Here is a 25,348-nt window from a genome sequence, read left to right as displayed (position 1 = left end):
CAATAATCAACAAATTTAATATTTCAATAAATAACAATTTAATATTTCAATAAATAATATAATTTAATAATTAATTTTAGATTTCTTCTGATTCAATCATTTTTTAGTTGTCTAACACGAACACTAACTGTTCCTGCCGATTCATATTCACCAGATAAGTTTGTTCTGATTTTCTCAATCGCGCGAGATAAATTTACAATTTTTTATCTGTGATTCTTCCACAGTAGCTAGTAATTTATAAACTGCGGACTGAATCTTCTTTATTAACCTGTATTCAGAAGGTAAAGTGTATCTACCATCAAATTTATTCTGTAATATTGTCGGGGATTATCTTTCCAGCAACTAAATCATCTGATAATTTAATTCCCGATAATTTTAAATTTTCAAGTTCATTAATTATCTCATTGATATTCTCGTTATTCATTTGTAGCAAATATTATTTGTTTAAAACAAAAAAATATCATATCAAAATTAATTACTAAAATTAAATATCGTCGCCGTCGAGTATTAGCGAAATATAGTGAAACGAAATGCAGTCTCCAAAACGATACGAGAAAGTAAAATTAATTATTTTTTCTGCAACATGCCGCACCGAGGCGGGATAAATACCAAAATATTTCGCAGCAGCTCTCATGGATTGAAATATCATTTCCTCATTGGTCTCATAATTTATTGATTTGACTGCCCTAGATCTTTTATACCCATCAACATTCCCCCACCCCCCGCGATAGATTCTCACCTTGAGTAATCGCTTGTAAACTTTGTATCGAATTATTTAATTTATTTCCGTCAATATGGTCAATTACTAGTTCATCAATAAAAACACGAAACGGTGACAGGAATAGCTTTTACCTCCGATATTAAATCTAAGATAGCCAGCGTTATCAATATTTCCAACCGATTTTTTTAGTTTGCAATGTTCAACGATACCATCACTAGATGCTTCATAGTTACTAACAATCGGATGTCTCGTAAAGATATCGCTCATTATAGGATATTTATTAGTCTAATTCGATATTTGTTGAAAATCTATCAAGATAATCTTCTTCACACTTAATAATTCTATAATCGGGGTTATCTTTGTTGCCATAATGTCGTTTTAGTTCTCGGTAGCGTTTCCCGCCACAATTAAAACACAAACGAGTTTTCCCTCGAACTCCAATATCGCATTTTATGCATCTGATCGGTCCAGGATTACCTCTGCGGATACATTGCAGATGCTCGCAACAAAAATTCACCTTTGCATGATTTATTACAGCAACTAACTGAGCCGAATATCAATCTTTTGAATTGATTCATTATTATTTAGATATTTGTTTAAAATATAATATGATAATATTTGATCTTGATGAGGTTGAGGAAATTTTACCTGAACTAGATTTTGCTAAGGAAGAATTCTATAAAGATGGAGCATTTCATGTATGGTCCATGAATGATAATCGCGCGAAAAAGCTAATTGCACAACTTGGTAATGAAAAGTATATTTTTCGAATAAAATTTATTGTGCAGACAGATGATTTAGATGTTTGGATAACTCGAGATAAACGTGATCCAATTATTAGCGGGAAAAAAACTATTATTCTAAGTAAAGACTCAAAACCAGGATTATTAACTGGATTAGACAAAACCTATTACGAAAGATCCTATCCTGTTACCGCGGTAGTTTACGGAATATATAAATTAAATGACAAACCTGATGTCGGAAATCTTGCCCCGATGAAAACGTCTACGAGATTAAATTGTGTAGCAGAACGAGTAATAGAACATTTTACAAAATCAAAACGTGGATCAGGATTAACTGATCTACGACGTGAAAAGATAATATCTTGGGCGGAATCAGTAACTGATGGAGCATCTATAAATGATGTCGCTACGTTATCAGCAAAATTAAAATTTCCTATCGTAGTAAAATCTCTCTCTGGAGAAATTTTGTACTCGTCGGTAAATAAATCACGAGGTTTCCTATAGAAATAATCGATCATAACTGTCTTGCTTGGACTTCTTCGGTGATGATATTTCCACAAAATCGTGTTGTTAAATTATATTCTTCGGATATTTTTTAATCTATTCACGAATTAAGTAAATCCGATCCGGTATCGGTGTGGCTATTTCGCAGCGATGAAAAGTATAATCATTTCGTTAGGCCTAATGGAGAATTATGTCGCAAAGTATCATTGTAGCGTATTATGATGGAATTAGCGAAAAAATATAATGTCGCTGAGGAGTTATTATCTAACTGTTTTACAGTTTCATCAGTTGTTTCTTATGTTGCTAGAGAGAAAAATTCATGGAAACCAACTCGATGGGATTTTCTTAGTGATGTTCAATCAAGTTGCATCGAGTATGGACACGGCGGACTGTGGAATACTAAATATGATAACGCTGATATGATATCTGTTGATATGGTCGCGTGTTATCCTGGAAGTTTTTTTAGGTATGGACGAGTGCGCTAGATATTTTATGCAATTTGGGCATCCAACTCACGAAATGACTCGTGTAGCAATTAATGGTCCGCTGCCAGATTTTCCTCTAACTGGATTTGCTCGTGTTGTATCTTTTGAATTTGCTTTGGTTCTTCATAAGGTTTGCTATATTTGGTTTGGAAAACATTTCTCAGAGAAACCTTGGGTTCCAATAGTTTTATTGCGATATATGTTAGATTCATCAATGTTAACCTCGCTGATTGTTAGTGAAGCAATTATATCCTATAAAAAACAAAATTCAGTTTGGTTGCCAACGGATCATGAATTTGCAAAAGATTTAGGTAGAAAATAATAGGTAAATTTACTCAAGGTGGCGCATATGATCACCGAAAAAATCATTCGAGATTAATTATAGATGATGTTGAAAAAGATTTAATTATCGCAGATACGGTTGCGAAAAATACATTTTGTAGTGAATAACTTTTTCGTTTAGCCGACGGAACAAAGTTAGGAACAATTGTGAGTTATATTGAGGGAGAATCACCACAATATACTCATTTAAGATTTTCAATGCTAACGTACGTGAGTATAAATTTACTTTCTATGGTAAATAAACTTCCTGGTGACGCAGTTAAAGTAGCTACTGACTTGTTTTATATTGATAACAAATACAAGAAAAAATTATCAGAATTGACCGGAGATAATTCTTGGGCAACGTGGCGAATTAAGAATGAAAATATTATTAGTCATTGCGAATCAGCTGACGTTAAAATTAACTACGAGCATTGCCGCGGCGTTGGATTGGAAATATCTTTGGCGCCTTCAATAAATGATCCGATATCAAGGTATAAATTTATTTATATAAATGGACTAGGTAGTTCAGGTAAAACAACTCGAGTTATAAATTTATTTAAAAATTCAGTCAGACGTGATTGTGTTAACGCCAACACAGAGATTAGCGCGAGAAATGAAGCAGCGTGGCGTTAATTATTGTACGTATCACAGCTATTTCAAATATAGCGGTGGCGTTTGGACTTCATCGCGAATGGGAGAAAAATATATAAATAAAATCATTATATCTGATGAAATTTGCACAGTTAAACGTTAGCAACGTTAAAATTATTTTTAGATTGCTAATCGACGAGAAATACCGCGGTAATAATGTGCGGAGATCACGGTCAGCCTAATCCAATTGATGGAGATTCTCCTCATGATTGGTTTAAAAATTTCGTTGACTACTACAAGGAAGTCGATACTGATTATAGATCTCTTGATGATAAACTAGTCGAATTAAAAAAAATAATTCGATTGCAGCCAAATAGTATTCAATGTGAAATAATGCGAAAAATAATTACAGAAACATCTATGAAGATTTTTTTTTAATTTATGGAAGGCGAGCAATTTAATTGTTGCTAGCAGAAAAATAGTTCGCGATGAGCTTCAACAAGAATTTTTTAGATTACATAAAAAATCCCTAATGAGAAAGTTCCCTTATGTTATCGACCAACAGATACGCGACAACAAAATATTGATGTTGATGTACCGGGAGAATCAAAACAAAATTTTTGGTGTTAAATTATATCGTTTTAGTTAATATTGACGTTGTTGAGTGCGCAAAAATCCCAGTGGAAATTAGGATACGCGATGACAATTCACTCCTCGCAGGGATTAACTATTATTGATACACGTGTTTGGATTGTCGACAATCACATAGAGTAGTCAAATTTAGTTTATTTAGCGGTATCGCGAGTTAGAGAAATATCTCAACTAGGTAGAATTGTTTTATCGTCGATTATCGTTGATGATAAAATCTGCAATGATACAATAAAGAAAAAATTATCTAGTTATATGCAGTTTGATAAAAAAAATAAGGTTGAATTTGTATTATTTCTACGGCAACAACAACAAAATCACTGCGAGATTTGTAATTGTATTATGTTATGGAAATATCAAAAAAAAAAATAATTCAAGACAGTTTGCTATTAATAGAAAAGATAACCGTCGTGGTCACACAAAAGATAATGTCACATTGGCGTGTTTGGAGTGCAATCGTAATCGTGGAGCTAGTTAAGTGATTTAGGTGGTAATTGATTATCTGCGGAAATTACAAGTAATTCTTCACGAGTAAACCTGATTTGAGGAGCGGTTGAATCAAACATTGCTGGTCTACCGGTTGATCTTGTCACGGTAGATATTTTATGTGATGTAATGCTCCAAATAGGATCAGTTGCTCTTTTTCTGCCACCTTGAAGTTCGCCATCTTTATATAAATATCTTACAATGATACTTCCTAAAATCGGTTGTGATGAGAAATCGCGCCTATTTATTGGTATAATTTTTTTGTGATTGCGATGGCGGGTTTCATCTTTATTGCTCTTGTTGACTCGCTATTTATCGCTGATATTACTTCTGGTAGTCTTTTGGCCCACTCGTATGATCTTGAATCTTGAATAAACTCTTTCGCGTATTGATATCCAAATAATCTTTCAGCGAGAGTTTTATTAAATCTCTCAACAATTGCTTGGTCGCGATGAATTCCGGTGTGACCTCGTCGTATTTTAACATTATTCTGTTTCATTAAATATGATACAGCTCCTAAAACTCTTTACCTGGGTCAACTTGAAGTAAATTTGGCCACGTTAATGGTCCTCGTCTATAAATTTTACTAAACGCATCTGCAACATCAACGGTAGTTTTTCCTGTTAGCGATTCTGCTTCCTTGTATCTGCTGACGATATCAACTACGGTTAGTATGTATTTGTATGTTTTTAATCAGATAATATCATATGGAAAAAACATTGTATCAGCTTGATGAACCTCGTTAGGAACACTAACATCGAAATGAGCAAAAGGAATTTGTTTTGGTGGTGGTAAATAAATTTGCCATATCGCTTGTTTCGACAACCATGTTGGTGCAACCGGGATTTTTACCTGGGCGGCTTTAGCGAGTTTATTAATTGCTGATTTTCCTTTCCAAATTCCAGCAGGAGAATAATAAATTGATTCCATATTATTAATTACTAGCTCCTAAAACTAATTTACCTTTCATCGCTGATTTTATTAACCAAGCCGATAATCTTTCTCTGATAGATTTGTTAGGTATAGAATTTAACGTGTGAATTAATTTTACATCAGCGAGATGTCTTTGTTGCTGATCTTTACTTCGATAAGCCATATCATGAACGTAACATTCTCGATCGATGGCATTTATTTTAGTTTCATCAGGTTTTGGTTGATGATTTTCGTCAAGTCTAATATCGAGTCGCGTTCCTGGAGCGCAGTAATTATGTCCTGGAATGTGTTTTTCTCCAGGATATTTAGCCCAGGGAGCACCAGGCAATGATTCTAGTTTTGCGGCAATATCACCGCCGTGAATCTTTTTTTTTACAAATCTGAACTTGCTTGTGCCACGAACGGCACATTTTCCAGATATAGCTAGTTTATTATTGCGTGTTATAACTGAAACAGGGTTGATTGTTGCTTTGCGAGATTTGCATTTCATACAATATAGATCCATGAGTATATTTATATCATGGATGTAATTGATTTTTCCGCCGTGAAAATAAAAACCAATTAAGCACCACGCGGCGTTGCCAAATTATATCAGAATGATAATAATTGGCCCGTCCGGTAGTGGAAAAACTCAGCTATTACTTAATTTGGTGATGAGATGGTTAAAATGGGACAAATTATATTTGGTTGCACCATCTGTTGATGATCAGCGATGTTATAATGTTTTAAAAGAGTCTAACGAAAACGCATCATTGCTGAGTGAAGGCGATGACGTTATCAAGTTTATTACAGATATTATTGAAGCTCCTTCTGTTGAAGATCTTGATGCAGATAATAATTTAGTTGTTTACTATGATGTTATGTTGGATAAGCAATCCAATCCTGCCAGAATATTTTCTCGCTGCAGGCATAAAAATACCGATATCATTTATGTAACTCAACGGTATACACAGATTCCAAAAGTAATTAGAGACAATTGTAATGTTTAAGCTGTTTTTAACGGCGTAGATACACACACGCTAAGAAATATTCATCAAAGTTGGTGCAACGGTGACATGGATATTATTAAGTTTAAAATCTTATTTAGCCACGCTCATTCAACTCCACACGGATGTATTACGATAAATTTACATGATCCACAAACAAGATATAGAATCGGCCTTGACAAAATATTTGGATGACCTCGATAAATAAATCCGATAAAAATCTAGGAGCAGCAGAGGGGCAGACTCCAAATCTGTTCTACGATAGTTTATCTCGTAGAAAACTAAGATTTAGCCTGTAATTATATACTTGAGTAAATTGCCATAAAAAGCCAAAAAGTAGTAATTCAAGCAAAACCAATTAGAGAAAATCAATTAGAGACTGGCTAGCCCCTCTGCTGAGAGAGAGAGAGAGAGAGAGAGAGAGAGAGTTGAATAGAACGGTGAGTCATTTATTATGCATTCAGGTAACCAATTAAAGTCTACCCATACAACTGCGCCGATCATTAAGTGCTTCTTACTGTACTCTTTAAGTTGTACAAAGACTGTATATCTCTTTTATGGATCATTCTAAGTTTTAAACGTTGCCAAACACTTGGTATAGCCTCGTATGATAAATGCCACAAAACTGTTAAGTATCATTTACAAACTCATAACCGACTGTTTGAGGGACTTTTATCGCACTGGACAATAAAAGTGTTGAGAAGTAGGCCGGCATAAAATATGGGCAGACTGAGAATATCAAGGTGACACGTTAGAGGTAAACAGTCAGAAGACTAAAGAATAACGATTACATATGGTTTAACAGTAATTGACAACCGTGACTCGATTTCGTACCAACGGAAAATTTAGCCTTCATTCGAAGACTGACCTCTAACATAATGGCATCAGTCACCAAGCAGAAAGCAGACATTAGTGATCTTGATCAAGTAATGCAATCCTGACTTTGATAACACGATTCATGCGTGTGAAACCAATACTGTTATTATTAGAGAGGGAATGTTGACGAGAGAAAGAGAGAGATGGGTTTGGTTGAGTTTAGACAGGTATAAACACCCATTTCCTTAGTTGCAGTGGCAAGCAAGAGTAGTTTCTCCCTTCTTTTGACGACTAATATCTTATGTTTTCATCTGTTTATTTATTGAAGGACAGTCTATTTTCATATAGAGCCAGAAGAAAGAACAATCGATAATTCCTTGTGTTTCATGTGCCTTCAGTAAAGCGTCTTGCCTAGAGACACACGACACACCGACCTAAATGGGTCTGGTCTGGAATCTATACCAAATCCTTCGTGTCGTGAATCCAAATATATTAACCACTGAGAGATCGTAAATTCACGAGGTCAATACAGTACTTTCTGTATTAACTCATTTCATCAACCATCAGATATATCTATTTGATAAATCAAGATTTTATAAATTAATTATCGCATAACTAATCAATATTACAGTTGTTGTTAAAGTTGGAAATACACATTGCACCATAGTAACTCAAACTACTGAAATATTACTACTTGTGACCGTACAAGCTGACTTTAAACGAATATGGGACTGTTCCATCCGGCTGTAAGGCGCTAGTGTCGTCTTAATTCGGTTTTCGTTATCTAGAGGTTGACCGCCCTCGATAGTATTGCCCAGTTCGAGTAAATATAAATATAAGTGGCGAAAGTTATATGTGGAATAGACAGAGGTCTGAGAAGATATATAGAACAAACCAACTGGAGTCCCCGTACATGTAAACAAGCAATTTAATCAATTACATAAAACAACTGTGAGAATTCATTACATCAGGAATATACTCTGTTTTCAGGTATAACATTTTCATCGAATTACAGAAAAAATACCCACAAATTATTTAAATAAAGTAGCCGATCTGTTTACTGATATATTTAGTTCATCATAGGTCGAGTGAACAATCGAAGTCAATGCCTTGTGCAATTGCATAACCTGTTTCTTCATTCACTCCAATTCCACTGTAGCTGTTCCTTCGAGTCTGTTGGTCTTGCCTCTTTCGGTCCTCACTCTATGCGTAGCACGTATATTCACAGATACGTCATATGATACGTTTAAGAATACGTCTCAGAATTCGCCTCAGAATTAATACGTCGTACCATACGTCGTGGAATTATTCCGTCCCACCATAAATCGCAGGAGCTATTTTCTCCCTTTGAGCTTTCACCGTTCCTCACTTCTACCGCCAATTTTGTTCGTCGGTTTTTCTCGACAACAGTCTTACGAGAGAATTTGGAAGACTCTTGACTTTTTTTCTCTTGCAGAAAAGCTTAGACTGATTAAAATTTTCGATGTGGTGATATTAAAACAAGGAAATTCTATGTGGGAAACTCGCCCCTTATTTAGCGTTGGGTAAAGGCAGATTGTCATCTGGTTGCGATACAGAAGCCATGCAGATAAAATCCGATTGGTCTGTGCCCATCGGCTATGTACGTAGTGTGATTCTAAGTTGAGTTAGTTATGTGATAACAGATGTCTGTATTTTTAATTTGGAAAACGTGTTTAGATTCATCGAGTGCAGTGTTAGGCCAGAAAAATTTTCGAAGTTGCTTGCTGTTTGGAACCAGATTTTGGTACGTTAGATTTATTTTTTTCATTCGTTGGGTTTGTGCTGTGAGAGAAGCAGTCATAAATAACAGTCTGGATTTGGAAATAAGTGAATGGAACGTCCTACTGTTAGATTTAGCTGTTAATAAGGAAGGTGTTGGTTTTGATTATGAATGTTTGGATGTTGGTAGAACGTTTTCTGTCTCTGTAGAGTTAGTACTAGTAGTTATGTAGATGTAACAAGGCAGTGTTGAGTCTAGCATTAGTCTGTGGATAATGATTTATTGCGCTAGTTTGGGCGCTTGAAGTCATGGTTGATTTTTTGAGGTCCTCAAGTGAAGTGTTATTCTCAGGCAAAACGCATTCTCTGACCTGTGTTGGTAAACATAAATGGTCCTGTGCTACATTTGGTTTGAAATGATTGCGACTTGCCAGTTGGGAAGTTTGCCATAAAGTGTACCATCTTAATATTTGAAATGATCCAACATGGTTTCCACCATGCATAGCATGAATCATCGGCTTGGAAAGTTCGTTGTCCATAGGGAAGGTCTGAAGCACATTAAAGGTAATTAGCAGAATGACCTAGCAATGATGCATATCTTTGATTAATTGAATCAATTATGTGATATTGTTGGACTCTGCTTACTGGAGTAGGTTCTCTGGTAACCATTTTCGGTCGCCATTGCATTCGTCGATTAGTGGTGAGTTAGATGTCAGAAAACAGGAACGGCTGTCAATGACTGAGACGACGAGTATATTTCGCGCAGTTGCGCTAAGGGTTTTTGGGGAGAGGTGTTAGCTAGGTGTAAAAGTAATCTTCGAACTGAATTCATCGGGTAAACAGGAATGGTGCTGTGGTACACTTATATGTCTTGTTAGTGACCTATGTGCTGAAACATATTTCTGAATGTTGTTGCTAGAGACTTTAGTCCTCGATGGCCAGTCATAACAATTTCATGCTTGAGTCAACTTAGATAGTTTGTGTTCACTGTTGACCTTTAATTTCCTTTCAAGCAATGAGTGATTCGAAAACAAAAGATTTTATTTATATGTGTTGACGGGTAGGACGAAATAATCCCATTGATTCTGAGTTTTATCTTAATCGTATTTAGGAATCATGAATTAGGTTGGTGGTTGAATTTAGGGGAGAAATCAATTTTGATTCATGACCACATAAGCGTAACGCTTTTATTACTCGAGGACAGGTGATTTTTTTAAAATCGGTGGCAGTGTAATAAATCTTGAGTTTGCGCTATTATCAATTATTTACAATTCTCCACTTTAAGGATTTCTTATATTTATTTGATTACTTGTTTGACTATTGGAAGACGGTGCTGGGGAAATAGTCCTCAGACTGGATAATTAGCCAATTGCTAGGAGCAAACGTCTAGGAGTGAAATATTTGTGAGATTTCATGAGATTTAATTTTAGCGAGTTAAAGTCAGTGCCACATGAGTGTCCGTGAGCTCAGTAGTGCCTATTAACATCTAAATGTGTGAATTGATTGTGTGACTCCATTGTGCAGTATTTATAATTGTGGATTGGTATAATACACAATGGAATAAATTAGAATGGACTGTTCCGTCGTCAGAAGGCAGCGTTTATTGTAGCTATGATGAGTAGTATGGTGTAGAGTTACGGACGAAAAGAAGCTTAAACTCATTATTGGACTAGCCTAAAGTGGCGTAGTATAACAATTCCCTGTATAAGATGGCTCAGTTTTATATTTTCACGGTGTGAAATACTGATGTCACGTTACAGAAATGTAATGAGGAGAAACCATGCAGTTGTGAGGTTGGCAGGAAGCTGTGATGTTAATGTGTGGTAATGATAGTTGTGGACATGTATTAATTAGAGTAAAAATTTGTACAGTCTGGCGCGTTGGAATTTTCAGTTTACAATAGTAGTTGTATAAACGCATTTGGAATCAAAGAGGAACGGGATTCAAGCCAAAGTTTAAATACCTGGGTAAAACAAAAACACATTGTAGTATTACAACACACACACACACACACACACACACACACACACACACCTAAAAGGATGGAAAGTTCCATCCCATGATTTTACGACAGAATGGTTGATAAATCTAGGCATGATTAATATTTAATACAAAGGGTAATATCATACAAAGAATTAAATGTAAAATATTACTTCTGCCTAGTAATATCAAGCATTTTCGTGTAGAATCCAGGGATAGTACTTTCATTTATGTTTGGAGCATTTTTGTAATTCTCTACAATTAATCCTTTATACCTTGATTTATTTCAAAGGAGTCCGGAATGACTGTGTAGATAGACGAGAATTAGTCATTGGGTCGCCATACGCATGTGTGTATATATCATCTACTTTGATACATCATTATTTGGTGAAGTGGGCTTAGTTGTAATGAAATATTTCAATGACATGATATTTCAATGAAAGGTTCTGCTATAACATGGAATATATCAGGTATATACACAGGAAAGGAAAATTGTATTTTATCATATACTTGACTTGCTATTGAATCGAACATCAAGAGAACAATATACTCTTCAGCGCTATTCTCCCCCCCCCCCACACACACACACACACTTTCTATTTCAATCGTATTTCTAGTATTATCATGCAAACAACACCGATTTGAAGAATGGAACGTATCGGATGCAATAAACTGAATTGTTGAAATTGGGTGATGCAGTACACAAGGGTTTATTTAAAAGTTGTTGAGAAGGCAATGTGAATTACAGCAGGGTTTAATCGGCATACCTTCTACTTTTCTGAAACACTAATTCACTGCTTGAGAAAACTATATGTTTATGCCTATTTGATCTCGCGGGCAGAAAGAGCCGTGGGGAGGGGGAGTGATCTAACGCGAAATCTCCATGCCAAGAAGGAATACAGATTCCAGTTGTTGCTGACGGTTACGAAATGCTTGATTTCTTGCTGAAAGTATAACATCTGTAGGAACATATACTCAAGTGTCGCATGGCATAACGTAAATCTTGCATTTTCTCAGATGTGAAAATGAAAGGATACATCTTCATCAGCCACTGCGAATTACTTTATCCAGAATGGAATGTTAAGTTCATATCATTAGAAGTTCGTTCGATAAAGTTGTACCTTACACAATAAAATCAGACGCGCACCTATAAGAAACTATCAGATCCCTTGTTCATTTCACTACCTCGAACTCAAAGATAAATTGTATTAAAACGGAACGGTAACTTTCCTTAACTTTAATAGACTTTGATATATGTTATAATTGATTAATTGCACTTTCAGAAGCTGCCTTAGATTTTACTAGATTAATAAACGATATTATACTCTAGGCAAATTCATCTGAATTTTTTCGAGCACATGAAAGCAGCCTTTTCGGTTATCTGTGTGAGTATAAACCATTACAGTTTCCACAAATGCAATATGTATAAAAAAAAAATTGACATGGAAGTAGCATAGAGGCATACTAACATTCTTTCCATTGTGCGTATTGCACCCTCAAAAGTACGTAAAATCTGAAGGGCACACTCTCCCCCTCCCCAAATGACACTTGAATAATATAGACCGTTTAGGTTATCGTGCCTGATGGTTTGTATTACAAGTACGTTAGCATTATTCGTTGCGTCTCGATTCCTCTTACAAGGATTTAATGGCTGACTTGAATTGTTCCGCATTACAGCTGTGCCACGTATATAACAATGAAACTGAGGAATGCAGACTAATTTGTTTAGAAATAAAGTTTAACACGGATACGAATTGAAACTGTTCGGATGCGTTTTCGACAGCAAATTCTCAATGTTGTAACATAATGTATTTATATTTCAAATCCACTGATGCATGACATTTTGTTTTTATGCCAACTAGCCGAATGTTTTTCATAATTTGTTCAAATGTCGATAGATTATCTCGATCATATTTTGGTACCATATAACACAATTATCAAATCTTTACCCTCAAATATAATTCCTAAGCTATCATTAAGTACATAGCATGTAATTAACACAATTTTTTCCTTTCAATTTACTACTAAATGGTAGCGGATTTTATCTTTAATATTCTTCACATAACTTTCAAGATGCAGCCGTCAGTGTAAGTGAAGTAAATTGAATTGTAATAAAACAGTGTCCCTAAGAATAGTGCAAATGCAAAAAAACCCAAAGAAACAAAAACAAAAAATGATAATAAATGTATGGAAGTAATCAAATTAATATGATCTCTCTCTCTCTCTCTCTCTCTCTCTCTCTCTCTCTCTCTCTCAAACACTACCAGATATTATGTTGATTTCGTTTGACCAGACCACCTGTTGTGACATCCAGCATGTGAAAATTTTTATAGTTGGAACTTTAGATATATGCAACGTCTTTTTTGAGAATATGGTGGGATGTAAAGGACGATCACATGGAAACTTGAAATGTACATGTCATAAGCTTCCCAATAAGTGAAAGGTGATTAGACTTCCATGGATTCCACATATATGAAATTATATTGGATTATTCAAAGTTTCTTGGTAAGTAAGTAGCATATAGGTTACTTGCTGGCAAACGTCCACTGAAGGAAAACACAGTTTAAACAGTATAAGCAATATTGCCATTTTTGTCTGATTTTCCGTATTGGTATCACAGTACCAATTGTTTTTCCATACACCTCAATGCTAATGTTTTGTGAAATAAATATACTTTCTATCCTACTTCAGCACGCATGTCACACACTGTCATAGAGAACAATGCTAGATTGTCAGTTTGACAATGACGTAACCAGGTACTCCATTGCATTTAAGATAGATAACTCTACTGGAACTAGACAGGGGTAAGAGTTACCTAGTCACAACAAGCACATTTTCAGCCATGTGTTCCATATTTTTTAAAAAATCATACAAAATACAAAATATGATCTGGATAGAAATTATCATAAACTAACATGTTGCCAAGAGGCTCAACTTTTTTTTAAGCCAAACGGAAAGTACAAGCAAATGAAGTGGTCCGAATGGCAGCAATCAACATACATATTATCAGTAGGACTGAATTTAAGGTGGCAAGTGGTAACCTTACTTAAAGCCTATTTATCTAGATAAGCTAGTAATGCATGTATACATTTATTTATTTATGCCTCTCCCACGAGTAACTGATAGACAAAGGGATGGGATACATATGGTCGGATGACTCCTTAATACTGGTTGCCAAACAACGAGTTGTAAATTATTGCACAATGTAAGACGCTTACATCCAAAAATATCCTGAGAGAGAGAGAGAGAGAGAGAGAGAGAGAGAGAGAGATGGCACTTAGTTCAGACTTAGAGAGTAACATTATTCTTTATGGAAGGAGTTAAGCATTTAGCAAGTCATTGCTAATACCGTAATGCATTTTATTTCACTTAAATAAGGTTGATAGTTGCATATTTATCATATGTGAGTTGAATAATAATAATAATAATAATAATAATAATAATTATTATTATTATTATTATTATTATTATTATTATTATTATTATTATTATTTTAAGTCCTGGAAAAATAATCAAAGTAATAAATATGCTAGATGACAATACTGAACAAGACGTTTGCTATTTATTTACAGCATGACATAACGATAGGATAATGTCTATTGAATAAACGCTCGAAGAAATGAGACATACTGGATTATAATCTTGCTTTCGTTTGCAACCTCTATATTGTGCGATGACAACTTGCAACTATAGACTAGCTAATTTGCATCTGTATCCTAGCTAATTGTATCCCTATCTTATCAAGTATCAAGATGGAACAGGCATCGCCTACATACATATTACTTCCTGTAATTATAATATTAATTCTATCGATTATCTCATAATTATTTCATGTTAACTGTATATTGTCACTATTTAATGTCTTATTTATTTCATGTAAATTGTATATTGTCATTATTGAATGTCCAGTAATTCTGTCTAATTGTACTTTGTTGCTCTGCTAATGCAGGTACGGTTATTTTTTTACTTATGAAATGTTTATCAATGAGAAATTACAATATTTATGTACACGGTGATATCGCTGTCGATGTCCCCTTGGCTTAGAAACATTTTGGAGTTTAAGCATGTGCTCTGTTGACATTTGGTGCTATATTACTGAAACGTTTTACACACTTTCGGCTAGTTCGAGGCATTTCGTTTTGAAACAGTCCGTTTGGCTCCACACACACACACACACACACACACACATATATATATATATATATATATATATATATATATATATATATATATATATATATATATATATACATACATACATACATACATACATACATACATACATACATAGTTCCATATTCAACAGTTGGAACACTGAAAACTAAAGTTGGATTGACAGTATGTGATCATAAAATTTTTGAATACCCATTTAGCCCCCACCCCCACCCCCCCACCCCAAAGCAAACACTTTTCCTGCTGAGAGTAGTAAACAGTTTGTTGATCTAGGTTGAAACATTTCAGTCATGGAAACAGTTGTGTCCTTATTTGTGGTCTTGTATACAAACACCGTCTTCTTAAACGAAATTTTGCATATATGTTTTGCTACATGTTTTTACACAGAGGTACAGATCATGCACGATCAACATATGTATTTTCTGTGTTTCGTGCTATTGCCATTTACTTCAATTTTCCAAACAGTTATAGAACGATAAACAACATATAGGCACAAAATAAGTATAATAGTGTATCCCTGGGGTGGTATATCTTATTGTTACTTTGTAAAGCTAATTGTACCGTGAGATTACGCAGACAGCATATACACTCTGTTCCCTTTTAAAAGTATCTTCAACATACAGACCAACACATTTCTCATCATTAACATAATCAATAATTTTATCTCCCGTTGGGGTTTAATTTCTGTAATTTATCATCTGTGATAGATTTTTCGATGTACAAGCCATTTTTCATTCTGTTTCCATTTCTTTTATTATCATTTTATTCTGCTAAGACCGTTTTTGACCATTTTCAGGATGAGCGCTTGTTGTTAATTATATGCTATTGTCATTATTACTAAATGTTGACAGTGATACATCATGAGCAAATGTATCAGTCTTTGCGGAGTCAGTGCAAACAACAAAAGCCATTAACAAAGATGGGAAAGAGTAAGGCTCACAGTACTGATACTTTAGTGTCACCAAATAGTCAAGGAATTAATGAGAAACATTACCAGTATAAGCATTATCTGATTTATCTTTCCCATATTAATGAAAATGAAAAGCGTAGTTGCATCAAATTTGCAACATTTTAGTGCAGTTAAAAGAATATAAGTCTAGAAATTTTACTCCAGTTGCACTTCCATGATGACCTTCACGTAAACAATAGTCACGGAGTTCGGACAAAGCTTTGTACAGGAACTAGCTTAGTTCAATAGATTGTTTTGGGGGAAAGTGGAAAATATTAATATATGCTTACGCTTGTTTGGCTACATACGTTATTTAAATTGCTTTTGATCGGTTTCTTCACCTTACCCAGTAAAGTTAGCACAAGAGGACAAGACCGGAGGCGGGCTTTTAGGTAATATTATAAGGTGGGGGCCTCAAGATCTAAGGGCAAGTCCAGCTTTACTGGCCAGTCAAACATGAAAACACAATTTCCACTTTCAAGAGCAATCGCTTCAGTAGCTCGATTTCACAAACTCATTTAATGTTCCGACATGTAGATTTTCAGCGTCATTAAGTCAGGTATTTGTTTTGTATTTGACTGAGATGCTAATCCTGAAAGAACCACTAAAAACAACACAAGATAAAATAAAAATAATCAAATAAGTAAAAAGTAAAAAATATTAAAAACTAAACAGCAACGGCATTAAATACTTATTTCGAGCTTTGCATCTAAGAAGTATTTTTATCATCACATAGCAAATTAGTAGGAACGTAGCCTTTCTTACTCATATCAAAGTATGTAAAGTATTTCGGACCGCTCCGGTGGCTTAGTGGTTAGAGCGTCCGCCTCGGACAAGGAAAGTTGCTGATTCAAACCCCGGCCGAGTCATACCAAAGACATATAAAGATTGTACTGACATCTGCCTCGCTAGGCAATCAGCATTAGTGTTAGGACTGATAGGCCTGGTGTCAGGTTGATATGACTGGGTGGGCATGGCGCTACATGTCTGCGGCATCATGCCCCAGTGCTAGACTTACTATATACTGCCATACTGCAGACATCGTAGTTATATGACTGAAAAATTCTTAAACCTACGTTAAAAATCCAAATCACACACACACACACACACACACACACTAAAACACTTCGTTATTTTCTTAAATATCTCGCCTATCGTAACGTAATTCAGCTTCACTGAATTAAGACAAGACCCTGTTTCTATTTCTATATCATCTCTGTACTCAGCATAGCCCTTTTATATATGCCTCTTACATCACGCTCATCACAGGGGAGGGTAGTGCCGGCTGCCCCTTTCCCCGCTCAAAGGGTATTAGGGTAGTTCAGTCCCACGGGGCACTAGCTTTCTTGTCTAGGCCAACACACACACACACACACACACACACACACACACACACAAAGCATACTTCTGGATCTGCCCCATCTCTTGGATCTTATTTTCATGCGTATCTTGAGAGAAAGAGAAGCTCAATGAAAAAATATAGTGTAGTATATGAAACATATGGGCAAAGAAATAACACACCAGTAAACAATTCCGTATCTAATAAACCGAATAACCTTTCGACCCGAAGCAGAAGAGGAAGGGAAAAAAACCGCAGCATGAAAACAAAATGAATATAGCCATTATTAGTCTTTCCAGCTCTCCGAAACGACTGCCTTTTTTTGATAGGCAACGCGCTTGGACAAGGGAAGCTAACCTATGTATTATATGTTATGTAATTTATACAACATTATTATGATCAATTGTATGCTACATTACGATGCAGGTAAATAGCTAATACCGTAGGTATAAAATATAAACTATGTGCTCCTGCCAAGCAATATATTATATTAAGTACATAACGATAAGTAAATAAAACAATTCAGCTCTTTGGTCTCTTTACCTGCTTTTTCAATTACTTAACAAAAGATCATTTACTGGTTCGTTATTAACTTCCCTTCCCTTAAATTGTTTTGTCTCGAACTCCCCAACCATAACCGTGTAAAACTGCATGATGGTTTATACTCCCCTTTGTTCTCTCCTTACTCTTGTTCTAACTCTTCGTTCACAGCACGTTTAGAACAATCAAACTCTCACTTCAGACCCTGGACTAACTTATTAAAATTTGAATCCATTGTTCTTATTATAAAATATCAAACCTCATTTGTTTGGTCAAGCGTTTTGTTTATAAAATGAACTCTCTTATGCCTATTTTCTGGTTCCACTGGTAGCCCATTGACTTAAATTGGAGAAATATATGTTTACTGCTTGTATATCAAAGGAAATTTGTCCTTTTGAGGGATGTCTACCTTGCCAATCCCAGCATATAAGAATTTCTCAAGCGCGGGAACCTTCGGTTGTAGTGCTATTTGTGGAAGACATCTTCCTTTACAGTTATTCAAAGGATGAAATCACTCTCGTGCCGTTCGTGTATCAACTATTGTAAAGAATAAACACGTTGAAATATCGTATCAAAATGGGTGAACTGACTCATTTTACGGTCCAGACTGTAACCGTAGAAAACAATAGTTTCAAACATACATACAATGTACACTGCTGAACGTGCGTATCAGCGCACATTTAATGGCCAACAGGTAGTCCATCATCTTACAGCTCCTTATGACAAAATTTGTTACGGTTTAGTAACCGCATCATGAAAATGACACAGTTATGCTGAATACAAAACAACCAATGTAGGCTGTCAAAAATTCGATAATATACAAATATATATATTGTAGATAATAAGAATAATATTACCTTGTCAATTTATTCCACTATATGGAGATATTCCCTGGAGTCATTGTTGTCAAAAGAGTAAAGTTTATTAATCACACCTAACAGTTTGCTCTGTCCTAGATATTATCAATTGAATGGCTTCCCGATTGTAATATTCTTGTACACATGTTCGTGCACGTTATCGGTTGTAAATTGAATAGGCACCTTGTTGACATGACGCCAAAATCTCCCTCGATCTTAAATGAAGTTCTAGTAGTCTGACGGGCCCGTTATCAAAGTTAATATACTTTCAAAAATCCAAATATACAAGTAAACCTATCGGCAAGATCTGAGTCACTGTACCTGTCAAGTGAAAAGAGGAAAAAGATATACAACCCAAAAGGATTACCATAACACTTGTGATGAATTATTATCTAGCAAACTCGATATTCAGATATTCAAAAATTAAGTGTCAATGGCGGAATGAAAATACCTGATTGATATTAATATATTAAGGTATACAGGAGAATAATTTCAAACTGCATAGGTGTCTTTCTCATTCCTGAAAGATAATGTTTTCAAGAACTCTTATCAGGAACTCTTGCATTTGGCAAATTTATTAGCTCTCAACATTGAAAGGATAGAGACCATAACACTTAGAAGTTTTCAAAATTTTAGGCAAGAACTGTCAAACATACTTAAATGGGTCTGGCAGATTCTTGTAAAGAATATTCTTACTCATTTAGGTACGTAAACACTCTGGAGATTCCCAATGTAAGAACATCCAGATATGGTTGCACTTCTTTCGATAAGCAACAGTTAAAAGATTAATGCTCTCCCTAATAATATTCGAACAACCTCAGATTTCAACAATTTTAAATCTGTCTTAAAGAAATAGACTGAGAGCATAATGTGTAAATACTTCATGTGTAGCCACAAGTAAAGAAGTTTCTGCTTCTGCCATAAATTGACTGTATGTTGAGCGTGTTAATTTAGAACTTGACTATTTACCATTAGCATTGAGGAAATCAAAATGCTAGCTGTCGTTACGCATATGTTCAGATGGACTTTCCTCCCTTTTCAAATGATACGTCTTATCAAAATGCTTCCGATGCAGCATTACTTATCGTACATGTATGTCTTTTGTAGTTTTATATAGCCTTGTCCAACTCCATGCCCTTGAATACTTAAAATATCTAATTGAAGAGTATTATCTATTCATGAAAACTGATTTCTTTGCATTGAATTTTCAAATAGAAATTATAAATTGTTTGTGGAGAATGGATGGAAGTTGTGTGGGATCAAAACTGTCTATTGGCCAGCCATTATGCTTGTATATTGTTACCAATCAACATGTTGCCTCCTACAACAGTTTCGCGTGTAGCCAAGCATTCGATTAGACGGAAACCAAGTTGATAGCAAACATAATGTTATTAAATAAGTTATTGTTTTTCTAAAATTATCAATTTCGCATTGGTAAAATAGGTTTTGATATCATTCCAAAATGTGTTAATGCTTCATACTTTTCCCGAAAAAATAATTAAAGACATATACAGGTGTAAGTGGAATAAAACACAACGCGAATACCTTCAGCTGATTCTTGTGAAAGAGGTGGCGATAGCGGGAGGTAGGGAGGGAGGGTGGGACAGGTTTAGTTTCTTAACAAAATCTAATTTAAATTGCATCCTCACTTTGCGTGACGATTAATACTGTTATTATACACTATCAAACGAACATTAACGCCGACTACAGGGTATATTACTTACTATGAGTGACGATTAATACTATTATTATACACTATCAAAAGAACATTAACACCGACAACACGGTATATTACTCACTATATAAAACTGGTATTGTATGTGCTGAATGTATCACCTATACATTGGTGTAATGATTCAATCTTGCCATCAAAATTACTGTTTGAACTATTTAGAAAAAATAGTCGCACAGAAAAAATGTTTCAAACTCCATAGCAAATAAGAAAAATACTGATCATGGAGGTACACAGTGAACCATTTTATTACTTATGTGTGTTATAGTTGTGCAACCTCTTTTAAATAAGGCACGATAACTATAACTTATTCGTTACGTAAACTCAGTAGTTTATCAAAATACAGCGAGATACCCTTAACACGGGACTTTTTTTCTTCATATGAAATCAAATTATATCCAAGATGAAATCCAAACATCCTAAAAACAATCCGAACTTCGAACCATTGTCATGCAATAGTTATCTGGTCGCATAACCGGAATGTGCGGAATAACTTCACAAGTACAAACAATTATTGATTTTACAAGTGAAGAACTATAAGTATGGCTGCATGCTGTATGTCTGAATACTAATTGAGTACGGAAGAGAAATCGACGATTATCCCAGACAAAATTTATAGAAAAGTAAAGCATGCATATTTTAAATCTGAAGCAATGGATTTGACACAGTTTAGTTTTCCTTCAAATCCTTCCTTTCATACAATTGTAAAATTATTGCAAATCACTCTCCAGCTACCAGTCAGTCGGTAAAGGTACGCAAACAATTTGGATAACCTCTTATGACGAAGATAACAACTTTTTATAAGACACCATGATACCTGTCTGGAGAAGTGGGCAGAGTGAAATATTTTAAGAGTCAAGTTAGAGGTACACAGTTAGAAGACACAATTGATTAATTAGTATTTGACTGTAAGACACGGTGCTTTATCGTGATTATTACCCATCCCTCGAGGTCTTATCTCTAACATATTGGTATCAGTTCACTCAGCAGAGAGCAGGAACATCTATTAATCAAATACTGCAAACTCCGTTTTGTTCGAATTACATGTACCAGCTAAATATATTTATTTATGTAACGGAGATAAGAGAAAGGAGGGCTAAGTTGTCTCCCGTACATACTCTCTCTCTCTCTCTCTCTCTCTCTCTCTCTCTCTCTCTTGCGCGCGCGAACGCGTTTAATATAATGTACAGCCAATGTACAGGAAACATCTACTAGTGTATTATCCACCGCGATGTTCTGTCCATCACATGTTGGCGATCATTATCTCATATTCGCATACGTTTATATTTTTGAGGACAGCAAATTGTTGACACAGAGTCAAGAAAAAGAAAAATGAATAAGCTATTGTGATCCATGGGTCAAATATGCCACATATCTAATTCACAACATAATGAAATATTTATTTGTGTTTGACGGCAAGTCAACACCTGAAGGATTATCTCATGCCGAGGAAAATGCCTTTCCTAGGGACCATCACAGTGGCCAAACCTGTCTGGTGCGGGCAGGAATCGATTTCGCATCCGTCCAATGGAGTCTGGCACGCTAACCACTGAACTGTTTAAAGTACTATCTTATATTTTACAAACAAGGTTCTGGACAGGGCTTCCTTTTGTGACTTAAACACATCAACCGCCGTACCATTTCCAACACTGGGGCCCTGAGTGACCGAGTGGTTTAAAGCGCTCACCGTTACGGATCACTACTATCTCACCTCTGTCTGCGTGTGTTCGAGTCTCGGATTCACCAATGTGGTTATGTGGGAATGTTAGCCAGTATCTTCTCGTGGGTCGGTGGTTCTTTCCGGGGTTTTCCCGGGTTCTTCCTCCACCATTTTATACTGGCCGCCATGTATAGCCTATCTTGTTCCGAAAAATGGCGTTCAACCCTACAACAACAACAACCATTTTCAACATAATTCAAGGTAATGGAAAATGGAGGTGCTATACGATTTGTGGCTCTCTGAACTTAGGGTTAATCTTCACCGAAAAAGTAACTATAGAACACATATATGTAGTACGAACATCAACAACGTAACGTTAAAAGGGTCTTTCTCCGTACACACACACACACACACACACACACACAAGGGCTTTAATGCCACTCTGTATGTGCAATCAAGGACAAATGCGAGTGGACACAAACGAGCGAATAAGACAGTCAGCTGAGAGTAATTTTCAATAAGTGCAGAACGGAACAACTGTCTATGACATTATATATCGTTGACAGTATTTGTCCCGACGGTTGACTATCTTGTTCATTTCCTTCGACAACTCAGCAATCGTAAATTTCCACACTATGGTCCTTATAACTTTCGATTTTGTTTACTTGAATTATTGCATTTAGATTTAATTTTAATTGTTTTACACGATTTCTAAAAACATTTAAAAATTCAGACTGTGCCACCGAAAAATAGACAGTACTCACTCTATTGTTTTCCTTATAATTATACAATTGAAATGCAGTCAGAATACATGACCAACGTCACTTAGAGGCAAACAAACGCATTCCAGAAAACAGTATTGATTTTAAAACTAAATTTTATGTTTTATTTGGAATATAAATAGAAGAAATGATTTAAAATGGTAAACTACACACATTTCAAAATCGTTACTAAACTTTCTCAGTTTCACAGGTTTATCAGTACATAGTATAGGGTAAACATATAACAGGCTTAAGGCAGTTAAAACTAATCTACTTTTAAGCTCAGAAAGAAAGTAGGGAATGAAACTTAAGAAATAAAACTAATTAAAAGGTTTGACTGAGCGCCAGAGGACTTCTCTTAGTGTGTCACACATCGTAAGTACTTCTATCTATGTAGTTTATCTCATTCAACTGGATACACTCCGTTGTATGGAGGCCAAAGCAACATCTTTTCCAGATTCTGAGTAATGAATAGATGAACAACTAAGACACTTTCCCTGTCCCATAATGAGTTCTGTCCAATAAGCTATTAAGTACAGAGGACTAAGAATGGTGATAAGTGTATCACTGTATAGACGCTCTGAATATGTTTTGGGGAAAAAAAACCAAATCAAATAATATTACCTAATAAACAAAATTCTAAAACTATGACTGGTCTAAAGTAAAAATTAGTAAATCCATTATGTATGGTAAAATGGATTATATCAGTGTGTAAGAACTCTATGAAGGTAGTAACTGCATATTGATACATAAATATGCGTACGCTTAATATTTTGGAGGAGATGAATCAATGTGTCCGAGTCCATGTATCAATATCGGATTTCACCTGGCTCTGATGCCCTGGTGTACTGTTATCCTTTCCTTCGTCTATTCCGCACCCAAAGCAAACGAGTATGCATTCTACACCGTGTGTGCATTGACTGAAATCGTGTAAGCCACATATGTTATCTAGCCACCCAGAAGAGAGACATTTCTGAGTAGAGAATGAAGACATGATTTGTTGCCCTAATACATCATATTTATCCTGAGTGATTGAAATAACGGTGGACGCAAAACGCATTTTTCAACTCAACTTCTCAAGTTTAAGAAGTATGCATTCTTATTTGCGTATAGATCAAAATACGGGTATGGCTACAACGAACTTCAAAAGATATATTCATTCCATTTTGATGTAAAATGTATTAATACATGCATACATACACACACACACACACACACACACACACACACACATACATACGTACGTGCGTACGCTCGTACGTGCATGCATGCACACACATACATACATACATACATGCATACATACTTGTACACACATCACACAACTATACATACACAAACACGTATTTTTATGTAACCGTGTGTAATTACATATAACCTGAATAATAATATTCATGTCTGTTTTGTATATATCAAAACACAGTATTGTTTGACATTGCAAAATGGGTTCTGTATATGACCCGAAATATGCATGTATGTGATGTGTAAATGAAATACATATATCATTTACATCGATTTTGTTTTTGCCTAAAAAGGGAGAGTCCTGAATAAAGTTTTATTCATAAAAGGACATAATAAAATGACCACAAAGCTGAAGTTAAAGTGCCCATAAAATGTGTATTTGCCCTGCACGTGACAATATCAACATGACTTTCTCCGTTCGCATCCTTCCATTCGATTCGGTGATAAGACCAGGCGTGGTCGAACCGGTCGTTCGTGACGTCAGATGGTCCTAGAGGGATTTTGTGAGAGATGTTCATCAGGCTGATCTAGACGAGAATACCGCCAGCGAGCGAGATGAACGGCTTTCCAAAACACTTCGTCTGAAATATATGAATTACTATAGCTCTCTGTCCATTGTTAATCTGTATTTTTTCCGTCTTTGGAGACATATGGAGATATGCTTATATTACTTAAGCCTGTGAATACCTTTTGACAGAATACGCAATATCTAAACATAAAACCCTTCCAAAATATTTGTCAATTACAGTTGTACGTTTCTCTGGTAAGTTACTCAAAATTTTAACGATGTTCTGTTGTGTGCATCCCGATTCACTGATACCCCCCTTATCGTTGTCTTTGAACAACCGCGAATTCAGATAAGGTTTAGGTTTGTAATCTTTTTCGCAATAGACGACACCCATTTATTATATTCTTTTGTCCAACCGAATGTGATCATTAAGCTCTCTCCCGCCTCAAATGCTACAGTGCTAGGTGCTTGTACTGATCTGTTGTTACCTTTGCTCGAAATTTGAACTATCTTGCTACAAGTCTTCCATAATCTGGATATTTTAAATTGTCTTTTCTTCAGGTTATATTGTAAACCTTTCATTCCAAGAACTTTATTGATGTCATCGTTTAATATGTCTATAGGTCTAAC

The 25,348-nt window shown here is 35.4% G+C and overlaps 1 protein-coding gene across 1 annotated transcript in view; it reads right to left on the bottom strand.

Annotated features, from left to right (window-relative positions):
* The window catches only part of LOC149786605 (cadherin-related family member 2-like), a 143,199-nt gene extending 124,295 nt beyond the window's left edge, over positions 1-18,904 (bottom strand). Inside the window, exon 1 of the mRNA XM_089977105.1 lies at positions 18,816-18,904. The gene's annotated coding sequence lies outside the window, so the exon portion shown is untranslated. The remainder of the gene's footprint in view (positions 1-18,815) is intronic.
* Between the last annotated feature and the right edge of the window lie 6,444 nt (positions 18,905-25,348).

Source organism: Sinohyriopsis cumingii, chromosome 12 (assembly GCF_028554795.1).
Source record: "Sinohyriopsis cumingii isolate HCF-2022 chromosome 12, ASM2855479v2, whole genome shotgun sequence".
Taxonomy (NCBI): domain Eukaryota; kingdom Metazoa; phylum Mollusca; class Bivalvia; order Unionida; family Unionidae; genus Sinohyriopsis; species Sinohyriopsis cumingii.
Note: the sequence above shows the minus strand (reverse complement) of the source record. Positions and strands in the feature narration are given on the sequence as shown.